The sequence below is a fragment of the Crocuta crocuta genome, unplaced genomic scaffold (assembly GCF_008692635.1).
Source record: "Crocuta crocuta isolate KB4526 unplaced genomic scaffold, BGI_CrCroc_1.0 scaffold90, whole genome shotgun sequence".
Lineage (NCBI taxonomy): Eukaryota > Metazoa > Chordata > Mammalia > Carnivora > Hyaenidae > Crocuta > Crocuta crocuta.
The window spans coordinates 4,675,853-4,694,243 of NW_027527449.1; the positions used below are offsets into that span (position 1 = coordinate 4,675,853).

General features: G+C 41.6%; 1 long non-coding RNA gene across 1 annotated transcript in view; it reads left to right on the top strand.

Annotated features, from left to right (window-relative positions):
• The first annotated feature begins 14,310 nt into the window (after positions 1-14,310).
• LOC144230405 (uncharacterized) overlaps positions 14,311-18,391 on the top strand; it is a 48,360-nt gene continuing 44,279 nt past the window's right edge. Inside the window, exons 1-2 of the long non-coding RNA XR_013334761.1 lie at positions 14,311-14,357; positions 15,988-16,108. This is a non-coding gene — a long non-coding RNA (uncharacterized LOC144230405). The remainder of the gene's footprint in view (positions 14,358-15,987; positions 16,109-18,391) is intronic.

Genomic DNA, 18,391 nt, shown 5'->3' on the forward strand with positions numbered 1-18,391 from the left:
TGCTTCTTCCTTCTATGGTAGCATGGTATAATTCATATTAGTTAGAAAATAAGGCTCACATTCACTTAAGACAGAAAGGGAAGAAAAGATTCAAAATTTCAAAACGTTTGTCGGTACTAAGGGGCAATGTCCTAAGACCCTTGATTAGTAGGTCATATTAATGTGATTTTGGATATGCAAAGGTAAAGTCCAAAACTGAGATGGAAGTATAGGGCTAAACTGCTCTGTTGATAAAGAATAAAGGAGCCCTGGGGTGACTCGGTCGGTTGAGCATCCAACTCTTGATTTTGGCCCATGTCATGATCTCAGGGTTCATGGGTTCAAGCCCTGTGTGGGGGTTCTGTGCTGACAGTGTAGAGCTTGCTTGGGATTCTCTCTCTCCCCCTCTCTCTGCCCCTCCCCTTCTTGCACACAGGCTCTTTCTCTCTCAAAATTAAAAGAAGAAAAAAAAAGAATAAAATGTCATTTCCTTGGAGAGTTCAAAGGAAAAGAAGCTAAAGAAATAAAAATTTGAGTGGGGGGGTGCTGGATGGCTCAGTCGGTTAAGCGTCTGACTTCAGCTCAGGTCATGATCTCACTGTTCATGGGTTCAAACACTATGTAGGGCTCAGTGCTGAGGCTCAGAGGCTGGAGCCTGCTTTGGATTCTGTGTCTCCCTTTCTCTCTGACCCTCCCCTGTTTGTGCTCTGTGTCTCTGTGTCAAAAATAAATAAACTTTAAAATAAACACATCAATAAAAACTAGGCCTCCACATACTTGGGAAAGATAGGGGAGCCATGCTATATGACGGGAGAAGGCAAGAGCTGGAGAATAGGATGCCTGGTGAGAATCTGACAATGTAAAGCACAGCTTCCCTCCACAGAGGCTGGGAGAGAGAGTGACATGAGAACAAGAACTCAGGGCCAGGGCGCTCCCTGGAAAGTGGCAGGAATCTTGGGAACTCATCCCAATTTTACTCAAAAAGTGACCACAGCTGTTGAATCTCAGGAATGAAAAGAACAATGTATAAATATAACCTCAATTACCCTCCTTTCCACCTTTTAAGAAACTTGATGGAAACAAGTAATCAAGGTCTCCCCTTTAGGAAAAAACCACAGCTTGGTGTGCATCATGCCCCCTGGGGGGTATGCAGTCAAGGGTGGGAGGCTGTGCAACAATGTTAACAGAACCTGAGGTTTCCTACTCTGCTCAGGGCTTTATCTGAGAGGATGCAGCTTTGAACGTCTCACCACTAAAACAAAGTCAAGTGTTGCAGTCTTACTCAATCTTATCCTAGGCTATTCCTACTAGCAAAGGATTTATTAAGATATTCTATTGTTTTGGATGTTCAGCATCCCTCCTCATCAGGGAAATACAAATCAAAACCACACTGAGATACCACCTCACGCCAGTCAGAGTGGCTAAAATGAGCAAATCAGAGAACTCTAGATGCTGGCGAGGATGTGGAGAAACGGGCACCCTCCTACACTGTTGGTGGGAATGTAAACTGGTACAGCCCATCTGGAAAACAGTGTGGAGGTTCCTCAGGAAACTAACAATAGAACTCCCCTATGACCCAGCAATAGCACTGCTAGGAATTTACCCAAGGGATACAGAAATGCTGATGCATAGGGGCACATGTACCCCAATGTTCATAGCAGCACTCTCCACAATAGCTAAAACATGGAAAGAGCCTAAGTGTCCATCAACAGATGAATGGATCAAGAAGATGTGGTTTATCTATACCATGGAATACTACATGGCAATGAGAAACAATGAAATCTGGCCATGTGTAGCAACATGGATGGACCTTGAGGGTGTTCTGCTGAGCGAAATAAGTCAGGCAGAGAAGGACAAATATCATATGTTTGCACGTATAGGAGGATTAGGAGGAACTTGACGGAGGAACAAGGGGGAGAAGAAGGGCGGAAATGGTGGGGGAAAGGGAGAGAAGCAAACCATGAGAGACTCTGGAATGCTGACAAAAACTGAGGACTCATGGATGTGGGGGGAGGGGGGGATGGGCATGGAGGAGGACACTTGGGATGAGCACTGAGTGTTATGTGGAAACTAATTTGACAATAAACTATTAAAAAAAAAAGATATTCTATTGTTTTGGATAGGACATCAATTAGTCATATTTGACACTGAATTAAATTGACAATTACCCTTAATTAAAAAATAATACCGTTAAAAGTACTGCTTTAATTATTATGAACATGTCTAAAACAAAATGCACAGGAGAGCAAACAGTAATCCTATTTAATTCAATGTTGTTGGGGTTTTTTTTCCCCATTTGGGAAAGAGAGCACAGAATAGCATCCTTTTATGACCCACCCCTAACATTTAGATCCAAAATTATCTCGTAATCTTGAAGAAAGGTCGCGGTGACCACTCTGACACACCAAAGTCCAGCCATCCTGAGTTAAATGACACTCCAAAAATGATACTCCGAGTTTTACAGTCCTATCTACGTGAAGAAATAAATGGCCTTGGGTCAAAACAAGATTTGCTGAAAGCATCGATCACTCAGAAACATGGCTCTCTCCCATTTATTTCTTATAACAACAGAGCAAAGCAGAAATCAAACAGCAAAACAGCTCAAATACTGCAGCTGTCTATTTTTTCCACACTCTGCCCACACCTCAAACAAACATGACACATTATAACTAGCTACAGTCAGGTACTACAGGAAACAGCAAGGCCAAAAGAAAAACCTCAAACATCCGGCCTTCAGCTTTCTTCTACATGAAATCTACTTTGCTTCATGACTATAAACGTTGCCTTATAAGAAGTTAAAATCAGACATGATGTCATAGAAGGACCAGGTCCACACTATCTTTTCCAAAATTAGTATTTCTCTGAAAAGCACACAGCTCACCTATCGAAAAAAAATTATGTTTTAGCAGAGGAGCCCAAAACTGAAAATTCTGTTTGTATCACTACGTAGGCAACAAGACATGTACAGGGTTCAAGATGAGCGTATATTCCTTTGTATATTATTTAAACGCCTGCTAACCAAATGAGGTAATGATTATACAGGGGCTGGGGGAGGGTATTTACAAAGCTTTGCTGGAACCTAGGATCTCTTGTGTTGTCCAAAGCAACCACCTCAGGAGAAAACAAAAGAATCCTGGCGAGCCCAGCAGCAGCAAAGAGTGCACATTTTCTCTCTCTCTGTTTCAGCAGAAAGCAAACGAATGGGGCCTCTGACCTGGAACCCACTAGCCCTGCACTTAAAAGAGCGCCTGGGGGCAAACTGAAGGCTTCGGAGTAAGCTGTTTTCTGGGCTGCATATGCTGAAAGATTTTCATTCTCTTTTGCAGCTAAATAAAAAGGTCCTGAACCAAGCTCCCTGGGGAGCCCACACTTGTGTATTAACATCCATTCTGAGTTTGGCATCCCTACCTCCCAAGACTTGTTTTTATCTTTTCAATTCCAGTAATCCAACTTTCAGTCTACGTCTAAATAAATAAAATAATAATGTTCAATAACGTCCCCACGTTGCTACTGAATAATGGCGATAATGCCAACAGCTGCCTCTTAGGAAATGCTCACTACCTGCCAGACCCTATGCTGAACCTATTGTATACATCCACTTTCCGTGATTGGACCAACTCTGTGAACTAGGTATTGAGATTCTCAGTATCAAACTGAAATTCCTCCCTTCTTGCCTACAGTCTGCTATTCTTCCACCCCCCTACCTTGTTCCTACAGAAGGGACTGGTCAGGAATACCCCAGGTTCAAGTGTTCGCCGTTCATTCCACAAATATTTACCGGGTGCTCATCGTAACACTTCACTCAGTCATTCACAGGTATTGAGACGCTACTGCGTGCCGGGCATTGTTCTAGGCGCTGAGGCTACATCTGTGAACAACAGACAAAAATCCCTGCCTTGTGAAGCTTACGTTCCTGAAGGGGCAGGGAGACGCTCAAGGGCAAGCCGCGAGCCACCTGTGCTCACAGGGCCTGTCTAAAGTGAGGTGCAGAGAACCACCACCCGGCTCAGAAAAGCAAAGTCTGTGCACACCATAAAACCAGGGAGCCGCATCTCTGCTGCAGACCCGCGCCCTTTTAGTCGTAGAAAAAAATAGTAATTATAATAAGCTGCTTCCAAAGCCTTCCAGGAGGCCCACAAACCCCTCCCACCTTAAACTTTTCCCTGACCGGCCGAGCCACTGTTACCCAGGAAACGCCCGGGCAGGAAGTAGGGCTGCGCGGGTGGCGTCGCGATGCATCCTGGGAGTTGTGGTCCGCTCTCAGAATGCGCAGGCGCAGGGGTGGAGGCGGGGCACCCAGGAAGCAGAGCCTGCGGGGATTGTAGTTTTTCGTGAATTACACGCTTTAAGGCCTTCGGGAAATCGGGGGGTTTCTTTGGAAGACTTTTCGCTTTTGGCGGGAGAGGTGCCCCCCACGAACGCCTGTGGGGCAGGGAGACTTGGTTTGGGAACGATGTGTGTCCTCCGGTCAGCTGTAGATCTGAGATGGATTGAGATAGCCCCCAAGTGGAGAATGTGGGGCGAAGGACAAGTCACATAATCTGTTTGCAAACAGGAGTATGGATTGATGAGAAAATGCTGTAGAATCAGGGAAAGGAAGCCGTCCCAAAGACTCAGAGAAAGAAGAGACCTCCGCATTCATTTCATGAATCAGAAGAACATTTTCCAGAAATTTTGGCCTCTTCAAAAAGGATACAAAAAAGTGTGCATATGACATGCAAGCAAATGCAAGTATGGCACGGTCTGGAGGAATATGCAGCGAAATGTTAAGATTATTTTTCATTTAACGAGGGGTTACGTTTTTTGACACTATTATGTATTTTCTTTTTCTTTTTTTTTTTAATGTTTTATTTCTAGGAGAGAGAGAGAGAGAGTGACAGCGTGAGCAGGGCCTCGAGGGTCGAGAGAGAGGGAGTCACAGACTCTGAAACAGGCTCCAGGCTCTGAGCTGGCAGTCAGCACAGAGCCCGACGCGGGGCTCGAACCCAGGAACCGCGAGATCATGACCTAAGCGAAAGTCGGACGCTTAACCGACTAAGCCACCCAGGCGCCCCACTATTATGTATTTTCTGAGTTGTTTACAAGGGCTAAGTACTCCCTTCTGGTATAAGATACTTGGAGTATGAAAAAAAAAGTACACAGAGCAATTTTTTAAACACCTTAGTATCCTCCCTTTCTCCTGCCCTTCTTTCCTCCCTCTTTCCTTCACTCCAAGAGAAAAAAAGTTACAGGAGAAAAAGAAACTTTACAAATAGAGATATTCATTATGTAGCCCTTTCTCTGCAGAGAAATACACATACATGTATATGCACACATATGTACACACAGACATTCTGCAGAGTATTTGTGTAAATGGCTATGTGTGTATATACACAAATGTGGATTTATTCTTGTTTTTCAGATAATGGTGTCATACTGTATGTATCATCCTATAATTGGCTTTTCTCACCACTCTGCATCCCGTTTTTGAGATTTATTAGACAATGATGCATGTAGTTCTAATAATTCATTTTAACTTCTATATATGCATTATGTGACCATGACCGTTTAATTTTCTAATCTGGTAAGGAATATTTACTCTGTTTTAAATATTTTGCTCCCACAAACAATATTTTTATGCACATTCTTAAACAGGTGCATGAGTTTCTCTGACGCATTAACTTGTGGCTGATAGTCTTAACCTGTGGCTGATAGTCTTGGGGGCGTACTTATTTTCAGCTTCACAAGATCCTGCCAAATTGTGCTACAAAGTATTTGAACGTCTTCACTCTATCAACATGGACTGTGAATTCCCTATGGCTCATGTTCTTGCCATCTCTGAGAGTTGCCATAACTTTCCCATTATTGTTAGCTTGATTGACCTCAAACAGTATCTATTATTTTAACTTACTTGATTTTGTCAGAATTTTTAAATTTTGAAAATGGGAATTTTTTCTACTTTTTTACAAGAAACACATTTATGTAGTAGAACAACTTATTTTAGATTTAGATTGCATTTTGATAATGGTGTCTTTTTACATTCTGGGTTTTATGTGCTTTTTATGTTACTTGTATATTTTCATTATCTTTAATTTTATTATGTTATTTCTCAACATCTTTGTGTATGCCAAGCACTAAGTGGCATTTCCTTGATAATATAGAGAACACTCTATTTCTAATGCGTTCTCCCTAAGGCTGTCTTGAGTTTTTAGCCGTTATGGCAACAAACAGTATAGTATATTCTGTATTCTGTACTCAGAGTTTGTGTACATATTGAACCCGTAGGCCGCAGAAAGTCCCCAGTCTTTCTCCTGAGAGGCTTCTCACCAGAAGCTTTTCCTATTTTTGTTTACTTTCAGCATTTCTAATTACTTAGCCTAGATCTTTTGGCTTTGTCCATTTACATCGAACCTAGCTCATTCTTCCTCTTACTTTGTTCTTCAGGCATTGGCTCTGTATCTTGCTGTCATACATAACATTTTTAGGAATCAGGTGTATTGAGATAAAATTTGCACGTCGTAAAACTCACCCCTTTCAGCATACAGTTCCATAAGTTTTGACAAGCACAAGTAGTGATGAATCCACCACCATAACCAAGATACAGAACAGATCCATCCTGCCTGAAATGCTCCTGTGTACACAACTGATCCAACCTGAAGCCTTGGCAACCACTCATCAATTTTCTGTTCCTATGGTTTTGCTTTTTTGAGACTGGGACTGTGTTGGTCTGCTCTGGTTGCTATAACAAATTATCATGGACTCGGTGGTTTAACAATAGATATTTCTTTCTCAAAGTTCTGAGGCTGGGAAGTCCAGAATCAAGGCGCCAGCAGATTTTGTTCCTGATGAGAGCCTGCTTCCTGGCTTGCAGATGTTCACCTCCTCACTGTGTCCTCACAGGAAGGAAAGAGAGTTCTCCCTCTTCCTATTCTTGTAAAGACACTAATCTCGTCATGGGGACCCCACCTTTATGACCTCACTTAAACTGAATTCCTCTCAAAGGCCCCACCTCCAAATACCATTGCTCTTGGGATTAGGGCTTCAACATATGAATCTGGGGGGTGGGAGACACAAACATTCAGTACAGCAGTGATAGAAGTAAAATCATATATTTCAGAGCCTTTTGAGACTCCGTAAAATCTCCGTAAGATCCAACCATGTTGGGTGTATCAGTAAAATTTTTTTATTGCCAAGTGTATAGCAGTCTATAGATGTATGGCAACTTGTTCATGGATTCATCAGCTGAAGGAGATTTGAGTTGTTTCTAGTTTGGGGCAAATATAGATAAAGCTGCTATAACCATTTGCTTGCAGGTTCTTGGGTGAAAGTTAGCTTTTATTTCTCTTAGGTAAATACAGAGTAGTGGGTTTGGTATATGTCATATTTAAAAGTGTCTAACTTTATAAGAAATTGCCAAACCTTCCAAAGTGGTTGTACCATTTTGTATTCCCACCATTGTGTTTGACAGCACTTTGTGGTGTCCTTTTTTCCCCCGCTCCAAATGTGTGTGCTGATTCCTCATTATCATTTTAATTGGCATTGCCCAATGACTAAAGATGGTAAGCATGTTTTTCATGTGTTTATTTGCCATTCATAACCCCTCAATGAAGTGTCTGTTCAAATGTTTTGCCCACTTCTATGGATATCTATATCATGGAGTTATTTGACTCCTTATTATTGATTTTGAGAGTTCTTTATAAATTGAACATAAGTCCTTTATTAAATATGTGTTTTGCAAATAATCTCACAGACCGTATATCTCTTTTCATTTTCTTTAGAGCGTCTTTCAAAATATTTTTGAAACCAGCTCATTTATTTATTTTTGAGTGAGAGAGAGCTCTCTAGAGAGAGAGAGAGCACAAGCAGGGGAAGGGCAGAAAGAGAGACACACACACAGAATCTGAGGCAAACTCCAGGCTCTGGGCTGTCAGCACAGAGACCGATGCGAGGCTCAAATTCACAGACCGTGAGATCATGACCTGAGCCTAAGTCAGACCCTTAACCAACTGAGCCACCAGGTGCCCCCTTTAGAGTGTCTTTCAAAAATGCAGAACTTTAAATTTTTTATAAAGTCCTATTTATTAATTTTTATTTCATTCCAGTCTGTGTCATATCTAAGAAATCTAATCAAAATTACAAGGCTTTTCTCATATCTCTTCTTCTGAAAGTTTTAGAGTTTTAAATTTTACATTGAAGTCTGTGATCAGTTTTGGGGATTATTTTTGTGTGCAGTATGAAGTATGGATCAAGAATTTCAGTTTTGGGTTTTTTTTTTCTTTTTTTTTTGCATATTGATATCCAAATGTTCCAGCACCATTTATTAAAAAAAAAAATTTAGATTTTATCCATTGGATTGCCTTTGTTGACAATCAACTGCCCATTTATGTTTGGGTTTATGCATGGACTGTTTTGTTCCATTGATCTACTTATCTATCTTTATGCCAATACCACCCAGTCATGAATAATGTTAGCTCGATCATAAGTCTGGAAATCAGACAGTGTAAGTTCTCCAGCGTTCTCTTCTTTTTCCAAATTGCTTTGACAATTCTTGTTCCTATACTTTCTATAAACATTTTAGAAAATGTTGATTTCTACCAAAAAAAATATTTTGCTGGGATTTTGATTGGGAATGTGTTGAATCTATAGATCAGTGTAGGAAAAATGACTCTTAACAATTTGAGTCTTCAAATTAATTAAAATAAGACATTCTGCATATGGATAATAGCTTTAGTCCACCATACTTTTTATTCTTTTTATTTACATCCAAGTTAGTTAACATATAGTGTAATTATGATTTCGGGAATAGAATTCAGTGATTCTTCACTTACACATAACACCCAGTGCTCATCCCAACAAGTACCCTCCTTATAGCCCATCACCCATTTAGCCCATCCGCCTGCCATGCCTTTTGGTCCCATTCTGTGATCTTCCATCTTGAGTGCCATCCCAGGGGGGCTGGCTTGCTTAGCCAGCCCTCATAATTGCATAAACCAATTATTTGTAATTCTTCTCTTTCCTCCTCCTTCTTTCCCTCTTCCTTTCCCTCCTTATCCCTCTTCCTCTTCTTGAAATTATGTATCTCACCATTTATTTAGGTTTTTTTTTGTTTTGCTTCATTCATATGCTTTAGTTTTCAGTATATGAATATTACATGTTTTGTTAGATTCATACTTAAATATCTCATGTTTTGGTACTATTGTAAATGGTACTTAATGACCTTTAATGTCTATTTGTTTGTTGCTAGTATGTAAAAATAATACTGGTTTTTATATGTCAACATGGCATCCTGTGAGTTTGGTTAACTCATTTATAATTTCCGGTAGATTTTTAAAGACTTAAAAAAATTTTTTTACATGGAAAACCATGTCATCTGCTAATAGAAACAGTTTTATTTCTTATTTTCCAGCATATGTGCTTTATTTGTTTTTCTTGCCTTTTTGCAATAGCTATATTATTCAGTAGAGAATATTGTTCAGTAGAAGTGATGTGAGTGGACATCCTTGGTCTGTTGCTACAATATTAGGGGAAAGCATTCAGTCTTTTATCATTAAATATGATGTTAAATAAAGATTTTTTTAATAGATGCCCTTTATCAGCTTGAGGATTTTCCTGTCTATTCATTTTCTTCTAAGAGTTCCTATCTTAAACAAGTGTTGAATTTTGTCAAATGCTGTTTTGCATCTATTGAAACAATCATGTGGTTTTTCTTCTTGAGTTCCCTGATATGGTGAATTGTATTGCTTGATTATTAGATGCCAAACTGGCCTTGCATTCCCAGGATAAGCCCTATTTGGTCATGATGTATTATTTCTTTTTTTAATTGCTGGACTTGACTTGCTAATATTCTATACAAGATAATTATGTCCGTGTTTATGAGGGATATTGGTCTGTAGTTTTCTTTTTTGGTAAAGCCTTGTTCTAATTTTGACATCAGAGTAATGTTATTCTTATAAAATGAATTAGGACATCTTCTCTTTTACCTTCTTGAAGAAATAATTAGCATTATTTTTCACCAGGGAAGTCATCTCTTATGGTTAATTTTACATAGCCAATTATGGTACCCAGACGTCCAGTCAAAGATTATTCTAGGTGTTTCTGCAAAGGTGTATTTCAGATGAGATTAATGTTTACATCAGTAGACTTTGAACAAAGCAGATTATCCTCCATAATTTGGAAGCGTCTTGTCTAAGAAGTTGAAAGCCTTCCTAGAAAAGAGACCAACCTTGGGGCGCCTGGGTGGCTCAGTCTGTTGAACGTCTGACTTCGGCTCAGGTCATGATCTCGCGGTTCGGTTCGTGGGTTCGAGCCCCGCATCGGGCTCTGTGCTGACAGCTAGCTCAGAGCCTGGAGCTTGTTTCGGATTCTGTATCTCCCTCTCTCTCTGACCCTCCCCTGCTCATGCTGTCTCCCTCTCTCTGAAATAAATAAAATATAAAAAAAAGAAAGAAAGAAAGAAAAGAAACCAACCTCTCCGAAGAAAGAGGAAGTTCTGCCAACGGATTGCCTCTGGACTCGAGCTGCGGCTCTTCCCTGGGTCTCTTGGCTTCTGCCCTCTCACACAGGTTTGGGGCCAGCCAGATTCCAAAGGTACATTGTTATAAATTGTTCCGTTACTTGTTCACAAAAATAAGATAACCAATCATAACATGCATCCCCCCAAAACAAAAGCTGTTCTCAGTTATATAATTTTTGAAAAACAAAGAAGAGAAGAAAATGTATTTGGTGCCACCATTTTTATCTTAAGAGAAAAACGTTAGTCATGCCTTTCATAAGCTGGTATGGCTTCTTACAAAAACATGTTTTGTGACTCCAGACAATCCTCTGAAGTTTAGAGGTTGAAGATCACATTGCAGATGTAAACATCTTAATAAATTTTGACAAGAAGGTCTTTATTTCTTGACATTAAATAGAAGGATATCACAATAGAGATGGCTTACTACTTAAATGAAACAGTGAATTTAATCTTATTGGGACTGTGCTTTAACCTGATTAATAAGCTCCTGCCAGGGGAAGGGGAAGAATGGCTTCTGGTAAGATGACCAGCTGGGAATTTGAACCTACAATCAAAGTATAGACAGTTGGAGCTAAAGAATAGGTTGTTATTCAGAGAAATTGGATAAAACCTAGGAAATTCAGAAAAGAGAAAGTTGGATTTTTTTTTTTTTTGGAAACTTAGTTATAAACAGACAAGGGCAGAGTCTCATGTAGAGCCTTACTTCAATTATTTAATAGTCATTAGTGGTATTGATGTTATCTTTATAATTTCAATTAGTTGCACTATTATATGGGTTAAGAAAATAAATTAATGTTACATGGTAAATAGCTACTAAATACATAAAATAGTTAACTCCAATAGTCTATACTAAAGGAGAGGAAGGCTGGGTTGAAATCATTGCGAACTATTTTTTTCAATATTTATATATTTTTGAGAGAGAGAGAGCACGAATGGGAGAGGGGCAGAGAGAGAGGGAGACAGAGAATCTCAGGCAGCTCCATGCTCTCAGCCCAGAGCCCGACACAGGGCTTGAACTCACGAACTATAAGATCATGACCTGAGCGAAAATCAAGGGTCAGATGCTCAATGGACTAAACTACCCAGGTGCCCTAAATCATTGAGAACTGTTAATCCCTCCAGCGGGGCAGAAGCTCTGGTCACGTTTCTAGTGACCTAGACAGATTTTTAGAATAGAATATCCCATCTGGGTTAGAATGTGGAGAAATGGATCCTCTTCTACAGTGTCTGTAGAAAAGCATATTGGTGGGGCGCCTGGGTGGCTTAGTTGGTTAAGCGTCCGACTTTCGCTTGGGCCATGATCTCGCGGTTTGTGGGTTCGAGCCCCGCGTCGGGTTCTGTGCTGACTGCCAGCTCAGAGCCTGGACCCTGTTTCAGTCTGTGACTCCCTCTCTCTCTCTGACCCTCCCCTGCTCACGCTGTCTCTCTCTCTCTCTCCTAGAAATAAATAAAAACATTTAAAAAAAAAGAAAAGAAAAGCACATTGGTGTTATTTTTGAGGAAACCTGGTATAACATTAAAATTTTAAATATTCTTCAACTCAGAAACTTTGCTTCTTGTTATTTATCCAGAAACACTTGTACATGTGCACAAAGGGGCATGGACAAGGATTTTCATTGCTTCTTGGTTATAATCATGAATGATTGAAAACAACCTAAAAGTCGGCGTTAGGAGAATAATTAACTTATGGCACATGTGTAGAGTAAAAATGTATTGCAGCAATCAAAGAGAACAAGTGAAATCTGATAAAAATTCTCAAGGACAGAGGGGAGAAGTAAGCTGGGGAATAAAACATATAGCATGCTATGGTTTATGTTTCTTAAAAAAACTGTATCACTTATATGAACAAAAAATGTATGCATAAAAATACATTTTAAAAGGTCTGGAAGAATCCACTTAAGACTGATGTCAGTGTCTGCCTGCAGAGAGGGGACTGGGATCAGGGGTGGCAGTCAGAACAGATTTTGCTTAACCTTATTGTGCACTTTTTATAACTGGGATGCTATCTTCAGGTATTATTACTTGTACATCTTTTAAAAAACTATTTATTTATTTATTTATTTATTTATTTATTTATTTTGAGAGAGAGCCAGGGAGTGGCAGAGAGAGGGAGAGAAAGGGAATCCCAAGCAGGCTCCAGGCTGTCAGTGCAGAGCTGGACACTGAGCTAGATCTCATGAACCATGAGATGACCTGAGCCGAAATCAAGAGTCAGATGCTTCACTGACTGAGTTGAAGCACACAGGTGCCCCTTACTTGCACATCTTTAAAATTTATCAAATAAAAAGCATGAGGACGAGAGGACAATGCATTCAGAAAGGTCAGGCACAAAGAGAGAAACATGAACAAGAAACAAAGTTCCCAAAGTATTTTGAAAATGTGTCAAGAATTAATGATAGTTCTTGGAATGACTTATTTTTAACTTCTCTTTCCACTCTTCTGTATTTTTCAATTTTTTTAATAATGGAAATACATACAATAAATTTTTAAAGGCTAATAAATGGCTGGCAAATCTCATCTAGCAGGCTTCCAACTTTAATTCTTGTCTTTGTCAGGCAGGTATCATCCATTTGGAGTATGAGGAAATTTCTGATGAAAACTTCCATGGAAAAGTGATATTTGAGGTGAGTGGCCCTCTCTTAATGCCATGTGACACACTGATATGCTGGAAACCAACTCAAAAAAAATAGCCCTAATTTGTAGCATTTTCTGATTTCTGTGGTGTTATGGGTTGAATTGCAACCCTCCCAAATTTATGTTGAAGTCTTAACCCTCAGCACTTTCCCATGTGGCCTTATTTGGAAGGAGGGTCATTGGAGATGTAATTAGTTAAGATTAGGTCATACTGGAGTAGGGTGGACACTTAACCCAATATTACCGATGCCCTTATAAGAAGAAGAAAAGAAACACAGAGATACCGGAGAATGCCAGGGCCCACACAGGTGGAGATTGGAGGGATGTATCTATAAGACAAGGAATGCTAAGGCTCGATGGCCACCACCATAAGCTAGAAAGAGGCAAGGATGATTCCACCCAGAGTCTCAGGGGAAGCGTAGCCTTGTTGGCACCCTGACTTCTGGCCTCCAGAACTGTAAGAGGAATCAGTACATGTATATCACTGATACTATCTTTATGCTATCAATTACTTACAGGATTACACTGGTTAAGAGAACAATGCTACAGGGGTACCTGGGTGGCTCAGGTAGTTAAGCGTCCAACTTCAGCTCAGGTCATGGTCTCATGGTTTGTGAGTTCGAGCCCATGTCAGGCTCTGTGCTGGCAGCTCAGAGCCTGGAGTCTCCTTCAGATTCTGTGTTTCCTTTCTCTCTGCCTCTCCCCTGCTCACGCTCTGTCTCTCTCTTTCTCAAAAATAAATAAACATTAAAAAAGTAAAAAGAAAAGAATGCTACATAATAAATAAAAAAACATATGACATAGTAATAGTTAACTCTCAATTATGGCACTTTGTGTTACTTTGTTAAGGAAACCCTAGGAAACTAACATGCACAGATAGATACCTCTATCACGGCCATTTGATAGTACTTCACTAATGGCAGAGTTCCGAAGGGGAATGCACAGCTCCTTCTCATGAGCCAGTATAAGCTGGTTCTGACACACCCCTGACCAGCAGACTTCTCGCTCATCTAAGCCGTAGAGATTTCTAAGTTTGTTCAGAGAAGAGTTTGACATAGACTTGACCAAGAACTTTCAATGCAGAAGTATCACCAATGGACATTGTCTTATGTTGTATGCACTTGACCTTTCTAAATTTCCATGTTGGGTTCATTAAGTACATTACATTAACCTATTTCAGTTCTGGAGAAGCAAGCGCAATCATCATGTCAGAGTACCCGATAATCAAGTATCAATGGTGGCGTAGGGCAATGTAGGTCAAGTTCCTGGGTTGAGACTAATTGCCGTGTATATTCTGACTGGCTCAGTTAGTAGTTTTAGAACCATCAGCACTGATACATCCTGGATCAAGAGAGACCAACATACACAGTGATGCTGGACACATATAGGAGGGTCAGGACACTGGAGTCTTCCTGCAGAACCTCTCTTCTTGCTCCCATCCCTCCAGTGAGGACCTGGGGCTTTGGAAGTCGGTCAGACCGGAGTTCAAATCCTAGCTCTGCCACTTACAGATCTATGTGACTTGGGAGAAACTAACTTCTACGAGCTTCAGTTTCCTTACCTGTAAAATGGTGGTAATATTACAACTTAGTTCAAAGGTGACAATAGAACTTAATGCACAGGTCAATTATAAGGATTCATGTTTGTTGTAACACCTGGCATATAAGAATAATAAACTACGAATAAATAATAATTAAACTATGGTGGTAACTCCCTGATCAAGGAGTCCTTAATCCAGGAGACGGAGCAGACCAGTTCCCAGAGCCCAGCCACAGAGGCTTGTTGATCAGGTCTGATTGCGGCTTGGAAGGGAGTGAGGTGCCGTGGACCCCACATGCTGTGCTGTGTGGTGCCTTCAGTTGGGGGGAACACCTGCCTCTCAGTTCTGTTTGACCCTCGTATCTTCCCAAGGATCTTGAGGGCTGAATCCACCCACGGTTTACACACTCCTGACCAGAGCAAATGTGCGATGTTGAGAGGGAGCAACAAAGGTGAGGTCAACACAGAAAACAAGAGAGAATCTCTTTAAAAAGCCAGTGGAGCCCTCCGTCTTCACAGGCTCTGGAAGGCAGGCTTTGCCGAGCTCGGGGCGAGTACAGAAGTCCTCCCTTATCTATCGGGGATACATTCCAAGACATCGAGTGAACGCCGGAAACCATGCGTAGTGTGGAACCTTATATTCACTGTTTTTTCCTCTACACACACACCTGTCATAAAGTTTAACTTCTAAAATAGGCACAGTGGGAGATTAACAACAGTTAATAATAAAACATAACTATGATAACAATATGCTATGATAAAAGCCATATGGAGGTGCCCGGGTGGCTCAGTAGGTTAAGCGCCCCACTTAGGCTCAGATCATGATGTCACAGTTTGTGAGGCCGAGCCCTGTGCTGACAGCTGGGAACCTGCCTGCCTCAGCTTCCGCGTCTCCCTCTCTGCCCCTCCCGCCTCTCAAAAATAAATATATTTTTAAAATATTTTTATTTATTTCTAGGAGAGAGAGAGAGAGAGAGAGAGAGAGAGAGAGCGAGCATGAGCAGGGGAGGGTCAGAGAGAGAGGGAGATACAGACTCAAACAGGCTCCAGGCTCTGAGCTGGCAGTCAGCACAGAGCCCGACGCGGGGCTCGAACCCTCGAAACGCGAGATCATGACCTAAGCGAAAGTCGGACGCTCAACCGACTAAGCCACCCAGGCGCCCCTCAAAAATAAATATTTTAAAATAAATAAACAAATAAAGTAAAACCTATAGGCATATGGTCTGTCTCAAAATACTTGTACTATTCCTGGTGCTGCTTGCAAGACCGGAGATAAGAAAACGCCCCCGTGACGAGAGGCGGTGAGGTGAACGCGCATGCGTGTGACCTCCGGCCCGGCCGAGCTTGGCGCTCTGGCGCTCGGTCGGCAGAGGGAGCTTCTGCCTTCCAGAAGGCTCCACCACGTCCGCGGGGACCTCCGGGGAGCGCATTCGCTTCTGGAGCAAAGAGGCAGACTTCGCAAAGGTCAGTCTGTTCAGCAAGTGGGACCCCAGGGCCTTCTGAGTGTTCGGCAAAGAGAGCCGCCCAAACCGTGACTCCATCCCCGGCCTGGGTTGTGCTCAGGCCACCGCTTGTGATACCGCGGGCCTGAGCCACACGGGTAATGGGGCTCCTACCTGCGTGACGCATTGTGAGGGATCCGACGCCAAAGCTGAGGCCCCTGGATCCCGAATTCCGTGATGAGGTCCTTTTTCCACGTGTGCTCAGTGTGGAAGGGGGCAAGGGCGCCTCCTCACAGGCGTCAGCGAGGACAGGCGTTGCCACCAAAGCCTACTTAACGTGACTAACAAGAAGGGGACATTCACTTAGTGACGTTATGTGTGACAGAATTAAATGGCCGTGAAGAAAAGGAAACCCACGGTCCAATAACTCAAGGTATTGCTGTCAGCTTTAAAGTGGCAAGATTTAGGGGCACCTGAGTGGCTCGGTCGGTTGAGCGTGGGACTTCGGCTCAGGTCATGACCTCACCGTTGTNTCTGCCCTCCCCCCCCAACTCTGTCTCTCAAAAATGAATAAATGTTAAAAAAAATTTTGGGGCGCCTGGGTGGCTTAGTCGGTTAAGCGTCCGACTTTCGCTTAGGTCATGATCTCGCGGTTCGTGGGTTCGAGCCCCGCGTCGGGCTCTGTGCTGACTGCCGGCTCAGAGCCTGGAGCCTGTTTCAGAGTCTGTGTCTCCCTCTCTCTCTGACCCTCCCATGCTCACGCTGTCTCTCTCTCTCCTAGAAATAAATAAAACATTAAAAAAATTTAAAAAAAAATTTTTTTAAATAAATGAAGTGGCAAAATTGACAGAGCCTCCATCTGAGATGCAGGCGGGGAGGAGGAGCTGCACACTGCACAAGGGTTTCTGGGTAATGTCCACCTTTGAAAGGAGGCCCTGAACAACCAAGATCCAGCCACACATTTAATCTCCCACCTGTAACCTTTTCTCTTGCCTTCCCCCTCCAGCTCTATGGAATGCTCTGCCATCCCTCAGTCAGTCTAACCCTTCACCTCTCTCAGTGGTCGGGGCTGTTCCCCCCTCCGCGGCCTGCTCTCCCTCTCCTGTCTTACCTCCTCACTCTGCGTCAGACTGAAGCCTGTGTCTCTTCGGCCAGGGTTTCCCAACCCCCTCAGGAGGACCTTCTTTTCCCTACTTACATTACACTTGGTCATTACTACCATTGTAACATGAATCCATTTTTATTATAATCATTTCTATTTCCCCCCTCCAAGAAAGATAAGCCTCTTAGACATAGAGGTGATTTTGATTTTCTTTTTGTGTCCCCAGTGCTTGGAACAGGATGTTTAAATACTGTTTAATGAAAAGCAGTTTATGAAGTGCTTGGCACTTTACAGGGCCTTTTCAAGCGCATAGTTTCTACGGATTCTAGAAGTGATTCACTTTTGCCTATTATTCACAATTATCATCCCACTGATTTTGCAGATGAGGAAGTGAGGGTTCACAGAGAGTCAGGAACTTGGCTTGAGCTGTTCAGCCAGGAGGTGGTCCCGCTGGGGCTTCGAAGTTTGGATCTACTGACAAGGAAGCGATGAGGCAGAGGGGCAGCATGCGAATGGAGGCCTTGACAGACTTCAAGTTCATCAGATCTTTTGACTTACAGCCCCGACAGGAGGGCCAGCTGAATTTATAAATGATTTTAAAGACATTACAGTGGTTTACTGAGGTTATGTTTTAGCGCCATAGTTCTAGAACACAGATAATTTTCTTAGTAATCAGAAATATTGAAAAATACTGCTGAGAATACAGTTTACTGGCATCACTATAGAAATGGCACAAAATAAATTCTACTAATATTATCAAAAATATTACAGCCCTAAGTTTTAAAAATAAAAATTCTCCTGTTAGAAAGTAAATTTTAGTAATACTATCAACAACCAAATTTATAATAATCATTATAAATTCAAAAATTAAAAACATCATCACCAGAAAACATATAACAATTAGTGAACCTTATGGCTGAGAAGGCTGCAGTTACATTTTACTGGATAACATCTCTGTTCTTGGGATAAAGTTTAAAACCGCAACTAGAAGAGCAGCTTCAAATAAAAAGTGATTTTATTTTCAGGGGTATCGTCATATAGAAGTTATTCTCACATAGCTAAACTGCTGAAAATAGTCAGTTTTGTGAAAGTTTTTCGTTAAGTGTTTCACGTTGTCCATACTTACAACCCAAACAATTGCAAACTCTTCATAAGCTGTTGTAATGCTAGTTCAGCAGATAAATTAATAAAATCCCGTTTCTT